The sequence below is a fragment of the Pseudophryne corroboree genome, unplaced genomic scaffold (genome assembly GCF_028390025.1).
Source record: "Pseudophryne corroboree isolate aPseCor3 unplaced genomic scaffold, aPseCor3.hap2 scaffold_957, whole genome shotgun sequence".
NCBI lineage: Eukaryota > Metazoa > Chordata > Amphibia > Anura > Myobatrachidae > Pseudophryne > Pseudophryne corroboree.
The window spans coordinates 121,541-138,989 of record NW_026970537.1 but is presented as its reverse complement, the minus strand read 5'-3'; positions in this window follow the sequence as shown (position 1 = coordinate 138,989).

The window sequence follows — 17,449 nt, the reverse complement described above, 5'->3', positions numbered from 1 at the left end:
AATGGATGAACCTCACCCTGTGAGAACTATCTTCATGATCAAGAGATCTCATACGCAAGAAAAGCATGTGCTGGGATAGGGCTGTGGAGGGCGGCTGCTCGGGCACACACCTGTCAAGTTAAGGAGATTCAACTGAGGAAGCACAAGGGAACTGCAGGGAGACCACATATTTTCAGATGAACATGAGAGGGCGGAAAGCTGCCTAATACTGAAGCACCCTCAAACATCAAACCATATGCAACAACTAGTACAAGCATTCCTGGGGAAAGGTCTGCAGCAGACGGATTTGCATACAGTGATGTCATCCAAGCAATGGGCATAGTTGGCTGCAACCCTCGTCTGCATATGAAAAGAGAAAATGGTCACGCAGGGCATGGCGGCCTTTGTGGGGTTGCGCTTGGATGACCCCTAGATCGCTTTATACACCCCCATCAGTGTGGGGCTCATGTTGGCCATGCCCAAGCCCCTGAAGCATTCAAGCTGATTTCTTGCAGCAGCTGGACCCAGTAACAGCTCCAGAGTTGCTCTACAAGACAAGTAAAAGGGTGTGAGCCCTGCAGCACCACCTGTAGTTTGCATACACACATATATAGGACAGCATCTCTTATATGCCCCAGGGGCAATAAAATAGTAGCCTTATCTAGGGTATCCGTCCATGCCGCTACAGCACTACACACCCAGGCCGACGCAATTGCCGGTCTGAGTAAGGTACCTGAATGTGTATAAATGGACTTCAGGGTAATCTCCTGTTTGCGGTCAGCAGACTCTTTGAGGGTAGCCGTATCCTGGGACGGGAGGGCTACCTTCTTGGATAAGCGTGTTAATGCTTTGTCCACCCAAGGGGAGGATTCCCATCGTAACCTATCCGTTGATGGGAAAGGGGAATCCTTTTGAAAATCTGCAGGAGATTCCCAAGCTTTTTCACATAACTCGTTCAGCTCGTGTGAGGGGGGAAAGGTTACCTCAGGCTTCTTTCCCTTGTACATATGTACCCTCTTGTCAGGGACAGGGGGCTCCTCTGTGATGTGCAAAACATCTTTTATTGCCATAATCATATATCAAATGTATTTTGCCAATTTTGGCTGTAACTTTGCATCATCGTAATCGACACTGGAGTCAGAATCCGTGTCGGTATCTGTGTCAACAATCTGGATAGTGGGCGCTTATGAGACCCTGACAGTCCCTGCGACATAGGATTAGGCATTGGTTGAGACCCTGACTGTCCCAAAGCTTCTGCCTTGTCTAATCTTTTGTGCAATGAGTTTACACTAGCATTTAAAACATTCCACATATCCATCCAATCAGGTGTCGGCGGAGACACCACGTTCATTTGCTCCCGCTCCTCTCTAATATAGCCTTCTTCCTCAGACATGTCGACACACGCGTACCGACACACCACACACACAGGGAATACTTTTACTGAAGACATTTCCCCCACAAGGCCCTTTGGAGAGACAGAGAGAGAGTATGCCAGCACATACCCCAGCGCTATATAACCCAGGAATAGCACAGTAACTTAATGTTTGAACAATCGGTGAGGGGGAACATCTTGAAACCCCAGTTTGTACCCTTGGGACACTATTTGTAAAACACACGAGTCCATGTCCGAATGAATCCAGAACTGACTGAAGAGTTTTAGACGTGCCCCCACTGGTGCGGGCTCCTGCAAGAGAGCCCCAGCGTCATGCAGTGGATTTGGCAGAAGCAGAGGATGATCTCTGCTCCTGCGATCTTGAAGAGGATGCAGACCTCTTCTCTCTTCTCCTTCCTCTACCTGCAAAGAAAGGGGAATCTTAACTTCTTGCATATCTATTGGGCCGAAATGACTGCATCAGATAATGATGCGTCTTCATCCGTTGGGAGGGAACATAGGGCAAGAAGGTTGACTTACCTGCGGGAGCTGCCGAGATCAAATTAACTAGGCAGTCACCAAACAAGGCTTCACCTTCATAGGGAAGAGACTCCCTTTCTTCTTGGAGTCAGCATCAGCATTCTCTTGGTGAATCCACAATGCCCTCCTATCCGACACTGCCATGAAATTGGCCCGTGAACTCAAGAGTCCTATATCCCTTGCAGTCTCACGTAAGTATGCTGCAGTGTCCTTGATATGATACAACGTAAGGAGTATCCCATCTCTCCAGGGTATCTATATCGGATGACAAGGTATTCGACCAATTCTTGAATACTACTACTCACCCATGCACATGTAATGGCATGTCTAAGTAATGTACCCGTGGTTACATAACTAGAAATAATGTAGCTTCCTGCATACGATCCGCTGGATTTGTGACAGGGCCCCGTGCAGAACAGGGGGTGACTCCCACTTTATTCTGTCCGCGGCGGGAAATGAATAAACAACCAGAATCCTTTTGGGGATTTGAAACCATCTTGTCGAGCTGGCCCAGACTTTCTCAAACAGAGATGGAGGAACGTTACATCAGCTTTCATTATATATCTATATATACATACATATAGACCCCTTTGTCAGGAACAGCAGGGTCTTCAGTGATTTTAATATGTCCTTAATATCCACAATCATGTACTGAATGCTCCTTGCCAATATTGGATCTAATCAGGAAACATTATGGTCGACATAAGTATCAGTATCCGTGTCAGTATCAGTGTGTAGTAACTGGGCAAAATAACATTTTTGCGACCCAGCGGGGCCTGAGGGAAAAGAAACATAGCCATGAATATCACATCTATTCTCTACGTCTGTGTCTGGGACACAGATTTATCCAACCTTACTCTGATATTACTGAAACATTTACCCAGTCAGTTATTGGTGGTGCCAACAGGGCCACCATCATATGTCTGCATTCCTAATATAGTTTCCTCTTGGGAAAAAAATTCAGCCACCGACATGTTGACACACATATACCAAGTACCCACAGACACACCGGCTTATGGGGGACAGACCGTCAGTAAATCTGTCAGAGGGACACAGAGGATTTTTCAGCTCACAATCCAGCGCCAAAAGTACACAGTCTGGGAAATAATAAACTCTATAGTGATAGACTTGTAATGCTCTAAAGATGTTCTGGTGAGGTGAGGAAGAAGCCCCGCCGCTGTAATGGCGCGTATCTGTCCCGCTCAGAAATAATTAATTACGCTAGTGGGGTAAGGACAGTGCCCAGGCACTAATGTCCACTTTTTCCAGCCTTTTGTGAGGAATTTATGCTGCCCAGGGTGCCCCCCCCCCCGTGCCCTGCACCCTGCAGTGCCTGTGTTTGTGTGTGAGCATGGCGCGCAGCGTTCCGCTCGCTGCTCGGTACCTCAGAATGCCGTCACTGAAGAAGAAGTCTTCTGTTCTTCTGCTACTCACCTGTCTTCTGGCTCTGTAAGGGGGTGACGGCAGGCTGCGGGAGTGTGCATCTAGGCGTACCCAGCGATCAGCACCCTCAGGAGCTAATGGTGTCCTGTCAGCCTGAAGCAGAGCCATTGAACTCACTAGAAGTTGGTCATACTTCTCTCCCCTAAGTCCCACGAAGCAGGGAGACTGTTGCCAGCAGCCTCCCTGAAAATAAAAAAAACTAACAAGTCTTTTCAGAGAAACTCAGTAGAGCTCCCCTGTAGTGCATCCAGTATCACTGCGCACAATACTAAAACTGGAGTCTGGAGGAGGGGCATAGAGGGAGGAGACAGTTCACACCCTTTGAAAGTCTTAAAGTGCCCATGTCTCCTGCGGATCCCGTCTATACCCCATGGTTCTTAATGTGACCCCAGCATCCTCTAGGACGTATGAGAAAACAAATAACGCACACACGAGGAGGAGAGAACTAAGGAAGCTATAAGGAGAAGAGGGGAGGGAGGGGGGGTTGAAAGGTAAGGTAGTAAAGGCATATTGGATAAACTACAACCTTATACATATTCATTAATGTACCAGTAGTTAGAAGTAGAAGAGCTCTAACAGAAACCACAAAGCTTATCTAAAGCCACACCACACTGGATATGCCCAATCTCATTTGATTTTTGAAGCAAAGCAGTATTGGACTTTGTTAATACATGGATGGGAGACTGCTTGGTAGTATCAGATTCTTTAGGTGTTTTTAAACTACCAACACCATTTTCTTGGTACATTTAATTTTTACATGTATTCTTTTATGTACCAGAAGTTAGAAGTAGAAGAGCTGTAACAGAAACCACCAGCTCATCTACAGCCACAGCACACTGGATTTGCCCAATCTCTCCTGATCATGGAAGCTGAGCAGTGTTGGTCCTGGTTTTAGTACTTGGATGGGAGACCACAAGGAAATACCAGGAGCTGTGTGTATTTTTACAATACTAACACCGTTCTCTTGATGCATTCCATTTTGAAACATTGGGGCAGATCTATTAAGCCTGGTGAACTGATAAAGTGCAAGGTGATAAAGTACCAGCCAGTCAGCTCCTAACTGTCATTTTTCAAACCCAGCCTGTGACATGGCAATTAGGAGCTGATTGGCTGGTACTTTATCACCATGCAAATTATCATTTCACCAGGTTTAATAAATCGGCTGCTTACTCATTTATGTACGAGTAGTTAGAAGTAGAAGAACTCTAACAGAAACCACTAAGCTCATCTACAGCCACACCACACTGTATATGCCCAATATCACCTGATTTTGGGCCTGGTTTGTTCTTGGATGTGAGACCACCTGGGAATACCAGGTGCTGTAGTTAGTTTTATACTACCAACACCGTTCTCTTGATGCATTATATTTTGAAACTTATTCATTGATGTACCAGTAGTTAGAAGTAGAAGTTAGAAACAGCAAAAATCATCTACAGCCGCATCACACTGGATATGTCCAATCTCATCTGATGTTGGAAGCTAAGCAGTGTTGTGCCTGGTTAGTTTTTGGATCTCAGGTCCTGCCTTCTGGTTTGGCCACGGCACCTCGGAAATTCACCAAGGTCATGGCCGTGATGACGACCCTTCACCATCGGTGGACCAGGGAGGAATCTCTCCTCCCGATAAACATTCTGGAATTGCGGGCAGTGTTCAATTCATTGACACTGGCCCTGCCTCTAGTACAGAACAGGCCTGTTCAAGTACAATCGGACAACGACACCACGGTAGTGTACACAAATCATCAAGGCGGCACTCGAAATTGCATGGCAAAGCTAAAAGTATCAAAAATCCTCAGTTGGGTAGAACGTCATCTGCCAGCAATATCGGCAGTGTTCATTCCCGGAGTCCTCAACTGGGAAGCGGATTTCCTCAGTCGTCAGTACGTTCACGCTGGAGAGTGGAGAGGCCGCAGCAGAAATGTCTGCACTGGTGTCAGTAGGTGACTGAGGCAGGGATGACTGGGAGATAGTGGGTGACTGAAGCATGTATGACTGGGAGATAGTGGGTGACTGAGGCCGGGGTGACTGGGAGATAGTCAGTGACTAAGGCAGGGGTGATAGGGATATAGTGGATGACTGTGGCAGGGGTGACAGGGACAGTAGGAGACTGAGGCAGGGGTGACAGGGATAGTGGGTGACTGAGGCAGGGGTGATAGGGTGACAGTGGGTGACTGAGGCAGAGGTGACAGGGATAGTGGGTGACTGAGGTAGGGGTGATATGGAGATAGTGGTTGACTGAGGCAGGGGTGACAGAGATAGTGGGTGACTAAAGCAGGGGTGACTGGTATAGTAGGTGACTGAGGCAGGGGTCGCAGGTATAGTGGTTAACTGAGGCAGCGGTGACTGGGAGATAGTGGGTAACTGGGGCAGGGGTGACAGGGAAAGTGTGTGACTCAGGCAGGGGTGATAGGGAGATAGTGGGCAGCAGATCACTGCCTCGCTGACAGCAGCACATCCCTGCTTCACTGACAGCAGCACATCCCTGCCTCATTGACAGCAGCACATACCTGCCTCACTTATAGCAGCACATCCCTGCCTCACTGGCAGCAGCAGATCCCTGCCTCACTGGCAGCAGCAGATCACTGCTTCACTGACAGCAGCACATCCCTGCCTCACTGGCAGCAGCAGATCCCTGCCTTACTGACAGCTGTATTCAGACCTGATCTCTGCTGTGCATATTCACACAACAGGAGATCAGGTCTGAAGTGTGTGTGTGTGTGTGTGCTGGTGCCGCAGTGCACCGGCACATGCCAGAGATGCGATCAGCATCTCTGCCCAGTGAGCGCCTCTGCCAACACATACTTATCTTGCATATGAGATCTCTTGATCATGAAGATAGTTCTCACAGGGTGAGGTTCATCCATTACATTTTAAAGTAGGAAGGTACAAATTACATATTCAAATTACATATATGTGCTGGATTCAAATGTTTTTCCCCCTTCCTTTCTCCATTGTGCCCATCAGCAGCTATTCTAATGTTGCTGCCAATGGGTGTGACACATTCATTTCTTCTGTGGGGTACACTGGACTCCACAAGGATTCACATTGTGGTGTAGAGTAGGATCTTGATCTGAGGCACCAACAGGCTCAAAGCTTTTGACTGTTCCCAAGATGCTCAGCGCCCCCTGCTCTATAACCTCGCTTCCATGAACAGGGAGCTCAGTTTGTAGTTGGTGCCTTCAGTAGCAGGACACTTAACAGGGGGCTGCCTCAGGCAGCCTATACTTAGCTATTAATTTTGACAAGAAAAGAAGAACTTTTTTTATAAGAATGTACAAGGGCTGCAGCAGGCTAGGTCTAATAGACATCTTTACTGCAGCTCCATCACTCCCAGCGGCGCAGTATACTCCCGTGCCCTGGTTGCTGGGTCACTGCAGCGGAGGCTCCGGTTTCTTCCTAAGGTCAGTCACACACACACCGCCCTCCGGGATCACGAGGCCGCTGATGAAAGGGAGGTAAGGGGCTTCTGTGCCCACACTATACCGTGATCCAGCATGGCTGTAGGGGGCGGGCCGTGTGCGCACTGGCGTGGACACTGATTACTGGGCAGCCGCTCCACTAGCCACCAGGGACAGTTAAGGAGCACAGCTCTGGGGGGTTTTCTCCTATATTAACCCCATTTTGTACTACCTGCAGTGCATTGTGATAGGTAATAGAGCCTGATTCAGGTTGGATTGCAATCACAATAAGCAATCCAACTGCAAAAATTGCTAAGAGCATACGCATGCGCCTGCATTTTCTGTGACTGTCAATCGGTGCGGGGGGGGGGGGGGGTCAGCAACACTCCATTTCAAAGTCGGAGATGGAGCGGTGCGGGGGCAGGGCTTCAACGGAGAAACAGGAGGCGTGGTCAGAGCGGCTGCATGACATCACATGCAGCCGTTGCGATCACAAAAATGGTGGCGGCTTCCTGCGCACACGTACAGTCTGCACCAACAGGAGGCTAACCCATTTTTTATGATCACGCTGAACTGCACTGCGACTGCAATTTATTTGTAAATATTTTAAGTTTTTCTTCAGGGACTTACACAAAAGATGCTTGGGGCTACTAACACATGGGTAAGCCACGTAAAGCTTCCCATGGGTCAGTGGCATCACAACGGGGTTGCGGCCCACACCCGAGTGTCACCCGCCAAGGGGGGTGACACCAAAGTGCCGGCTCCTCTTCAGTGACAGAATATGGGTGTTTCACTGTGACATTACGTGCAACACCCAGTTTCTGTCACTGTGCAGGAGCCAGCACCACTCACACACTAGTCCCCGGGTGCAGCACTCAACCCCCGGGATACCCGGAGCAACAAAATGGAGATTCAGGCCAACAGGCCACACCCCTACCTATGAGACCATGCCTCCATTTTACCATTGCGCTGCTTATCTGCGCGCACTGCTTTACAATCTCCCTCGCTGCCTCTCTGGGTGTCACCAATGATAGTGACACCTTTGCCATGCTTGTAGCAGCTGGTCCTAAGATCTACGCCTCCAGCCCTGAGTGTTTGCCCTTGTGACTTGTTGATCATCATAGCGAAGCAGATTCTTACAGAAAACTGCAGGGGCTTAGATTGAAAAGAAAAACATTGACGAACCCATCATTTCAGCAACAGGGTCTGCCACACGGCTGACTGAAATGACTGGTTGGTTTGGACCCCCACCAAAAAAGAAGCAATCAATCTCTCCTTGCACAAACTGGCTCTACAGAGGCAAGATGTCCACCTCATCATCCTCCGATTCCTCACCCCTTTCACTGTGTACATCGCCCTCCTCACAGATTATTAATTCGTCCCCACTGGAATCCACCATCTCAGATCCCTGTGTACTTTCTGGAGGCAATTGCTGGTGAATGTCTCCACGGAGGAATTGATTATAATTAATTTTGATGATCATCATCTTCTCCACATTTTCTGGAAGTAACCTTGTACGCCGATTGCTGACAAGGTGAGCGGCTGCACTAAACACTCTTTTGGAGTACACACTGGAGGGAGGGCAACTTAGGTAGAATAAAGCCAGTTTGTGCAAGGGCCTCCAAATTGCCTCTTTTTCCTGCCAGTATACATACGGACTGTCTGACGTGCCTACCTGGATGCGGTCACTCATATAATCCTCCACCATTCTTTCAAAGGTGACAGAATCATATGCAGTGACAGTAGACGACATGTCAGTAATCGTTGCCAGGTCCTTCAGTCCGGACCAGATGTCAGCACTCACTCCAGACTGCCCTGCATCACCGCCAGCGGGTGGGCTCGGAATTCTTAGCCTTTTCCTCGCACCCCCAGTTGCGGGAGAATGTGAAGGAGGAGCTGTTGACGGGTCACGTTCCGCTTGACTTGACAATTTTCTCACCAGCAGGTCTTTGAACCTCTACAGACTTGTGTCTGCAGGAAAGAGAGATACAATGTAGGTTTTAAATCTAGGATCGAGCACGGTGGCCAAAATGTATTGCTCTGATTTCAACAGATTGAATCCTGGTTAAGCGAATTAAGGGCTCCATCCACAAGTCCCACATGCCTAGCGGAATCGCTCTGTTTTAGCTCCTCCTTCAATGTCTCCAGCTTCTTCTGCAAAAGCCTGATGAGGGGAATGACCTGACTCAGGCTGGCAGTGTCTGAACTGACTTCACGTGTGGCAAGTTCAAAGGACTGCAGAACCTTGCACAACGTTGAAATCATTCTCCACTGCGCTTGAGTCAGGTGCATTCCCCCTCCTTTGCCTATATCGTGGGTAGATGTATAGGCTTGAATGGCCTTTTGCTGCTCCTCCATCCTCTGAAGCATATAGAGGGTTGAATTCCACCTCGTTACCACCTCTTGCTTCAGAGGATGGCAGGGCAGGTTCAGGAATGTTTGGTGGTGCTCCAGTCTTCGGCACGCGGTGGCTGAATGCAGAAAGTGGCCCGCAATTCTTCGGGCCACCGACAGCATCTCTTGCACGCCCCTGTCGTTTTTTAAATAATTCTGCACCACCAAGTTCAATGTATGTGCAAAACATGGGACGTGCTGGAATTTGCCCAGATGTAATGCACGCACAATATTGGTGGCGTTGTCCGATGTCACAAATCCCCAGGAGAGTTCAATTGGGGTAAGCCATTCTGCGATGATGTTCCTCAGTTTCCGTAAGTGGTTGTCAGCTGTGTGCCTCTTATGGAAAGCGGTGATACAAAGCGTAGCCTGCCTAGGAACGAGTTGGCAATTGCGAGATGCTGCTACTGGTGCCGCCGCTGCTGTTCTTGCTGCGGGAGGCAATACATCTACCCAGTGGGCTGTCACAGTCATATAGTCCTGAGTCTGCCCTGCTCCACTTAACCACAGACAAGTGGACATTGGGTACAACTGCATTTTTTAGGACACTGGTGACTCTTTTTCTGAGGTCTGTGTACATTTTCGGTATCGCCTGCCTAGAGAAATGGAACCTAGAGGGTATTTGGTACCGGGGACACAGTACCTCAATCAAGTCTCTAGTTGCCTCTAAATTAACGATGGATACCGGAACCACGTTTCTCACCACCCAGACCTGAGTTATCCGCTTTGCAGCAGGATGACTGCTGTGATATTTCATCTTCCTCGCAAAGGACTGTTGGACAGTCAATTGCTTACTGGAAGAAGTACAAGTGGTCTTCCGACTTCCCCTCTGGGATGACGATCGACTCCCAGCAGCAACAACAGCAGCGCCAGCAGCAGTAGGCGTTACACTCAAGGATGCATCGGAGGAATCCCAGGCAGGAGAGGACTCGTCAGACTTGCCAGTGACATGGCCTGCAGGACTATTGGCTCTCCTGTCTAAGGAGGAAATTGACACTGAGGGAGTTGGTGGTGTGGTTTGCAGGAGCTTGGTTACAAGCGGAAGGGATTTAGTGGTTAGTGGACTGCTTCCGCTGTCATCCAAAGTTTTTGAACTTGTCACTGACTTATGATGAATGCGCTGCAGGTGACGTATAAGGGAGGATGTTCCGAGGTGGTTAACGTCCTTATCCCTACTTATTACAGCTTGACAAAGGCAACACACGGCTTGACACCTGTTGTCCGCATTTGTGTACAGGATGCATACCTTCATGTCCCCATTTATCCACCTCATCAGGCGTAACTCAGATTTGCGGTACAGGACTGTCATTGCCAATTTCAGACGTTGCTGTTTGGTCTCTCCATGGCCCTGAGAATTTTCACCAAGGTAATGGCGGAAATGATGGTGCTCCTGTGCAAGCAAGGTGTCACAATTAGCCCGTACTTGGGCGATCTCATAAAAGCGAGATCAAGAGAGCAGTTGCTGAACAGCGTATCACTTTCACTGAAAGTGTTACAGCAACACAGCTGGATTCTCAATATCCCGAAGTCGCAGTTGATTCCTACTACTCGTCTGTCTTTCTTGGGCATGATTCTGGACACAGACCAGAAGAGGGTTTATCTCCTGATAGAAAAGGCCCAGGAACTCATGACTCTTGTCAGGAACCTATTGAAACCAAAACTTGTGTCAGTGCATCACTGCACTCGAGTCCTGGGAAAGATGGTGGCATCATACGAGGCCATTCCATTCGGCAGGTTCCATGCGAGGACTTTCCAATGGGACCTACTGGACAAGTGGTCCGGGTCACATTTACAGATGCATTGGTTGATCACCCTGTCCCCCAGGGTCAGGGTATCACTCTTGTGGTGGCTGCAGAGTGCTCACCTTCTCGAGGGACGCAGATTCAGCATTCAGGGCTGGATCCTGGTGACCACAGACGCAAGCCTCCAAGGTTGGGGAGCAGTCACACAGGGAAGAAATTTCCAAGGTCTTTGGTCAAGTCAAGAGACTTGTCTTCACATCAACATCCTGGAACTAAGGGCCATATACAATGCCCTACGTCAAGCGGAGACCTTACTTTGCGACCAACTGGTTCTGATCCAGTCAGACAACGTCACCGCAGTGGCTCATGTAAACCGCCAAGGCGGCACAAGAAGCAGAGTGGCGATGGCACAAGCCACCAGAATTCTTCGCTGGGTGGAGAATCACGCAAGCGCACTGTCAGCAGTGTTCATTCCGGGAGTGGACAACTGGGAAGCAGACATCCTCAGCAGACACGACCTACATCCGGGAGAGTGGGGACTTCATCAGGAAGTCTTTGCACAGATTACAAGTCGGTGGGAACTGCCACAGATAGACATGATGCCGTCCTGGCTCAACAAAAAGCTACAGAGGTATTGCGCAAGGTCAAGAGACCCTCAGGCAGTAGCTGTAGACGCCCTAGTGACACCGTGGGTGTTCCGGTCGGTCTATGTATTTCCTCCTCTTCCTCTCATACCCAAGGTGTTGAGGATAATAAGACAAAGAGGAGTGAGAACAATCCTCATTGTTCCAGATTGGCCACGGAGGACCTGGTATCCGGATCTGCAGGAAATGCTCACAGAAGATCTGTGGCCTCTCCCTCTAAGACAGGACCTGTTGCATCAGGGGCCCTGTCTGTTCCAAGACTTACCGCGGCTGCATTTGACGGCATGGCGGTTGAATGCCGGATCCTAGCATTCCGGTTGAGGTCATCCCTACGCTGATAAAGGCTAGGAAGGATGTAACGTTAAAACATTACACCGTATATGGCGAAATTATGTTTCTTGGTGTGAGGCCAGGAATGCTCCTACGGAAGAATTCCATCTGGGCCGTTTCCTTCACTTCCTACAAACTGGAGTGAATTTGGGCCTAAAATTAGGCTCTATTAAGGTCCAGATTTCAGCCTTATCCATTTTCTTTCAAAAAGAATTGGCTTCTCTTCCAGAAGTTCAGACTTTTGTAAAAGGAGTGCTGCATATTCAGCCTCCTTTTGTGCCTCCGGTGGCACCTTGGGACCTTAACGTGGTGTTAAGTTTTCTAAAATTACACTGGTTTGAACCACTTAAAACAGTGGAGTTAAAATATCTCACATGGAAGGTGGTCATGTTATTAGCCTTGGCTTCGGCTAGGCGAGTGTCGGAATTAGCGGCTTTGTCACATAAAAGCCCATATTTGGTATTCCATGTGGATAGAGCGGAATTGCAGACCCGTCCTCAATTCCTACCAAAAGTGGTCTCATCTTTTCATATGAACCAACCTATTGTGGTGCCTGTGGCTACGCGTGACTTGGAGGATTCCGAGTTACTTGATGTGGTTAGGGCTTTGAAAATTTACGTGGCCAGGACGGCTAGAGTCAGGAAAACTGAAGCGCTGTTTGTCCTGTATGCAACCAACAAGATTGGTGCCCCTGCTTCAAAGCAGGCTATTGCTCGCCGGATTTGTAACACGATTCAGCAAGCGCATTCTATGGCTGGATTGCAGTTACTGAAATCGGTCAAGGCCCATTCCACGAGGAAAGTGGGCTCTTCTTGGGCGGCTGCCCGAGGGGTCTTGGCACTACAGCTGTGTCAAGCTGCTACTTGGTCGGGTTCACACACCTTTGCAAAATACTATAAGTTTGATACCCTGGCTGAGGAGGAACTCATGTTTGCTCAATCGGTGCTGCAGAGTCATCCGCACTCTCCCGCCCGTTTTGGAGCATTGGTATAATCCCCATGGTCCTTACGGAGTCCCCAGCATCCTCTAGGACGTTAGAGAAAATAAGATTTTAAACCTACTGGTAAATCTTTTTCTCGTAGTCCGTAGATGATGCTGGGCGCCCGTCCCAAGTGCGGACTACTTCTGCAATACTTGTATATAGTTATTGCTTCAATAAGGGTTATGTTATAGTTGCATCGGTCCTGCACTGATGCTATGTTGTTTTTTCATTCTGATAACTGGGTAGTTTATCACAAGTTATACGGTGTGATTGGTGTGGCTGGTATGAATCTTGCCCTGGATTAACAAATTCCTTTCCTCATACTGTCCGTCTACTCTGGGCACAGTTTCTCTAACTGTGGCATAGAGGGAGGAGCCAGTGCACACCCAGAACTAAAGTCTTTCTTAAAGTGCCCATGTCTCCTGTGGAGCCCGTCTATCCCCATGGTCCTTACGGAGTCCCCAGCATCCTCTACGGACTACGAGAAAAAGATTTACCGGTAGGTTTAAAATCTTATTTTCTACTTTATTCTTTTCTATCCTAGTTTATTACGACCAACTCTCATCCAAGGAGTTTGATATTCTACTACCTGCATGCAATTTAAATTGCTTAAATTGTTTATATGGTTGATTTGTCCTTCACAATCCATAATCTGCAACTTGGATGTACTTGTGTCATTGAAAATCTTATAATAAAAATGTATATACAGATACTCAACCTGTATATTGAAAAAAAAAAAAAGTTATAAGACATATGCATTCAATATTTGAAGAAACAAAATAAAATAAAGCTATCTATTGGGTTTCACTAACAAGCACATTGGAAGACTTGACTACTGTTAAAAGACATGCATTACATGGTATAGAGCCACAAACCACAATGTAGTAAAATAAAAACAAACTTACATGTGTATCAAACCTATGTGAGGCTTACATTGATAGTGCAAGATCAACACTCTATCAACTGTGCAAACTAGACTGCACATAAATGCCATAAAATTTATCTGAGATTTTAGTAAATAAGGCCCGTTGCTGTCCGGGTCACGCAGCCGTCACGGCCCGCCCCCATACGGTCCGGTCATGTCTGCGTTGTCCTGACTGTGCCCCCAAAATGGCGGCACAACGCCGCTGGCCCGACTCCTCCTGCCCAGTGACCGCCTCTGCCTGTCAATCAGGCAGAGGCGCTCACTGGGCAGAGATGCTGATCGCATCTCTGGCATGTGCCGGTGCACTGCGGCACCAGCACACACGCACTTCAGACCTGATCTCCTGTTGTGTGAATATGCACAGCAGGGATCAGGTCTGAATTAGGCCCTATATACAGCTGTCAGTAAGGCAGGGATGTGCTGCTGCCAGTGAGGCAGGGATGTGCTGCTGGTAGTGAAGCAGTGATGTGCTGCTGTCAGCGAAGCAGTGCTGTGCTGCTGTCAGCGAGACAGGGATGTGCTGCTGTTAGCGAGGCAGGGATGTGCTGCTGTCAGCGAAGCAGGGATGTGCTGCTGTCAGCGAAGCAGGGATGTGCTGCTGTCAGCGAAGCAGGGATGTGCTGCTGTCAGTGAAGCAGGGATGTGCTGCTGTCAGCGAGGCAGGGATGTGCTGCTGTCAGCGAGGCAGGGATGTGCTGCTGTCAGCGAGGCAGGGATGTGCTGCTGTCATTGAAGCAGGAATGTGCTGCTGCAGTGAGGCAGAGATATGCAGCCCACTATCTCCCTATCACCCCTGCCTGAGTCACACACTTTCCCTGTCACCCCTGCCTCAGTTACCCACTATCTCCCAGTCACCGCTGCCTCAGTCAACCACTATATCTGCGATCCCTGCCTCAGTCACCCACTATACCAGTCACCCCTGCTTTAGTCACCCACTGTCACCCTATCACCCCTGCTTCAGTCACCCACTATCCCTGTCAACCCTGCCTCAGTCACCCACTATCTCCCAGTCACCCCTGCCTCAGTCAGCCACTATCCCTGTCACCCCTGCCTCAGTCTCTTACTGTCCCTGTCACCCCTGCCACAGTCATCCACTATCTCCCTATCACCCCTGCCTTAGTCATTTATTATACCTGTCACCCACTTTCTTCCCATACTTACCCAACCCCTTCCTATCACCCCTCCCTCAGTAACCCACTATCTCCCTGTCACCCACTATCTCCCAGTCACCCCGGCCTCAGTCACCCACTATCTCCCACTCATACATGCTTCAGTCACCCACTATCTCCCAGTCATCCCTGCCTCAGTCACCTACTGACACCAGTGCAGACATTTCTGCTGCGGCCTCTCCACTCTCCAGCGTGAACGTCCTGACGACTGAGGAAATCCGCTTCCTAGTTGAGGACTCCGGGAATGAACACTGCCGATATTGCTGTCAGATGACTTTCTACCCAACGGAGGATTTTTGATACTTCCAGCTTTGCCATGCAGTTTCGAGTGCCGCCTTGATGATTTGTGTACACTACCGTGGTGGCGTTGTCAGATTGTACTTGAACAGGCCTGTTCTGTACTAGAGGCAGGGCCAGTGTCAATTAATTGAACACTGCCTGCAATTCCAGAATGTATATCAGGAGGAGAGATTCCTCCCTGGTCCACCGACCCTGGAGAAAGTGTTGCTCCAACACCATGGCCCAGCCCAAAAGACTGGCATCCATTGTCAGGAGGACACAGTTGGAGATCCAGAAGGGATGGCCCCTGCTCAACTGTTGGTCCTGTAGCCACCAGCTCAGTGTCAGACGAACCTCCGGAGTCAAGGAGATCATTTGAGACATCATCCGATGAGGCAGGCCGTCCCACTTGGAGAGGATTAACCTCTGCAGAGGGCGGTAATGAAATTGAGCGTACTCTACCATATCGAAAGCCGACACCATGAGGTCTAGTACTTGCATCGCTGTGTGTATCAACACTCTTGGGCGAGAGAGGACGATACTGTCCTGAATTTTCAGGACTTTCTCTGGAGACAGAAACAATTGTTGGCTGTGTGTGTCCAGCAGTGCCCCTAGGTGCACAATGTTCCGAGCAGGGACCAGCGAGGACTTTTTTCAGTTGATGAGCCACCCGTGGACTTTTAGGAATTGGACCGCCAGTTCCAGATAACTGTGGAGAACCTCTTGGGAGTTCACCAGGATCAGCAAGTCGTCCAGATTTGGCAGGATCCTGATTCTCTGATGGTGAAGGGTCGTCATCACGGCCATGACCTTGGTGAATATCCGAGGTGCCGTGGCCAAACCAGAAGGCAGGACTTGAAATCCAAAAACAAACCAGGCACAACACTGCTTAGCTTCCATCATCAGATGAGATTGGACCAGTGGCGTAACTACTGCCCCCGCAGTCCTCGCGGTGGCTTGGGGGCGAGGGGCTGCGGGGGCGCCACTGATTTACAGCAGACTGACATGCGGACGAGCGTCCGCATGTCAGTCTGCAGTCTCCTTCCCTCCGCCGCTTTTTGGAGGGACACGGAGGGCACACAGCGCGCCTCCCTGTGTCCCTCCTGCTGCATCATCTCCGGCGGCCGCGGGTCTAATAGGGGGAAGTGCCGTCCGTGAGCTCTAATTGGCTCACGAACCGGCACTTCCCCCTATTAGACCGGCGGCCGCCGGAGATGATGCAGCAGGAGGGACACAGGAGAGACGAGCTGTGCCCTCCGTGTCCCTCCAAAAAGCGACGGCGGGGGGGGGGGGGTAAATATCTGGCACTGGGGGCATATATGGCACGGGGGGGGGAGGGAGGAATATCTGGCACTGGGGCATTTCTGGCACTGGGGGGAATATCTGGCACTGGGGGCATATCTGGCACTGGGGGGGATATCTGGCACTGGGGCATATATGGCACTGGGGGGGAATATCTGGCACTGGGGGCATATATGGCACTCGGGGGGGGATCTGGCACTGGGGGCATATATGGCACGGGGGGCATATATGGCACTGGGGGGCATATATGGCACTGGGGGGAATATCTGGCACTGGGGGCATATATGGCACAGGGGGGGAATATCTGGCACTGGGGGCATATGTGTACCTGGCACATGGGGACGACGACTATATTTGGCACTGGGGCATGTAAGTACCTGGCACCGTGGGGGAATATCTGGCACTGGGGACATATGTGGCACTGGGAGCACAGCCCTAGCAACAAGGACTACCTCCTAGCAACGAGCATGACACCCAGTGCATGAAACATCTGGCAACGAGCATGACACCCAGTGCATGAAACACCTGGCAACGAGCATGACACCCAGTGCATGAAACCCCTGGCAACGAGCATGACACCCTGAGCATGAAAACCCCTGGCACCGTGCATGGAACCAAGAGCATGAAACCCCTGGCAACGAGCATGACACCCAGTGCATGAAACCCCTGACAACGAGCAGGTAATTGAAAAGTAATTAGAAGCCTTACTGTAGGACTTAATGTGTAATGGGCATTACGGTGTGTGGCATAATGTATCACGGACATTGCGGTGTGTGTCATAATGTGTCGCAGGCATTACGGTGTATGGTATACTATATCGCGGGCATTGTGATATGTGGTATAATGTCTCAGGGTCATTGCAGTGTGTGGCATAATGTATCACGGACATTGCGGTGTGTGTCATAATGTGTCAGGCATTACGGTATGTGGTATACTATATCACGGGCATTG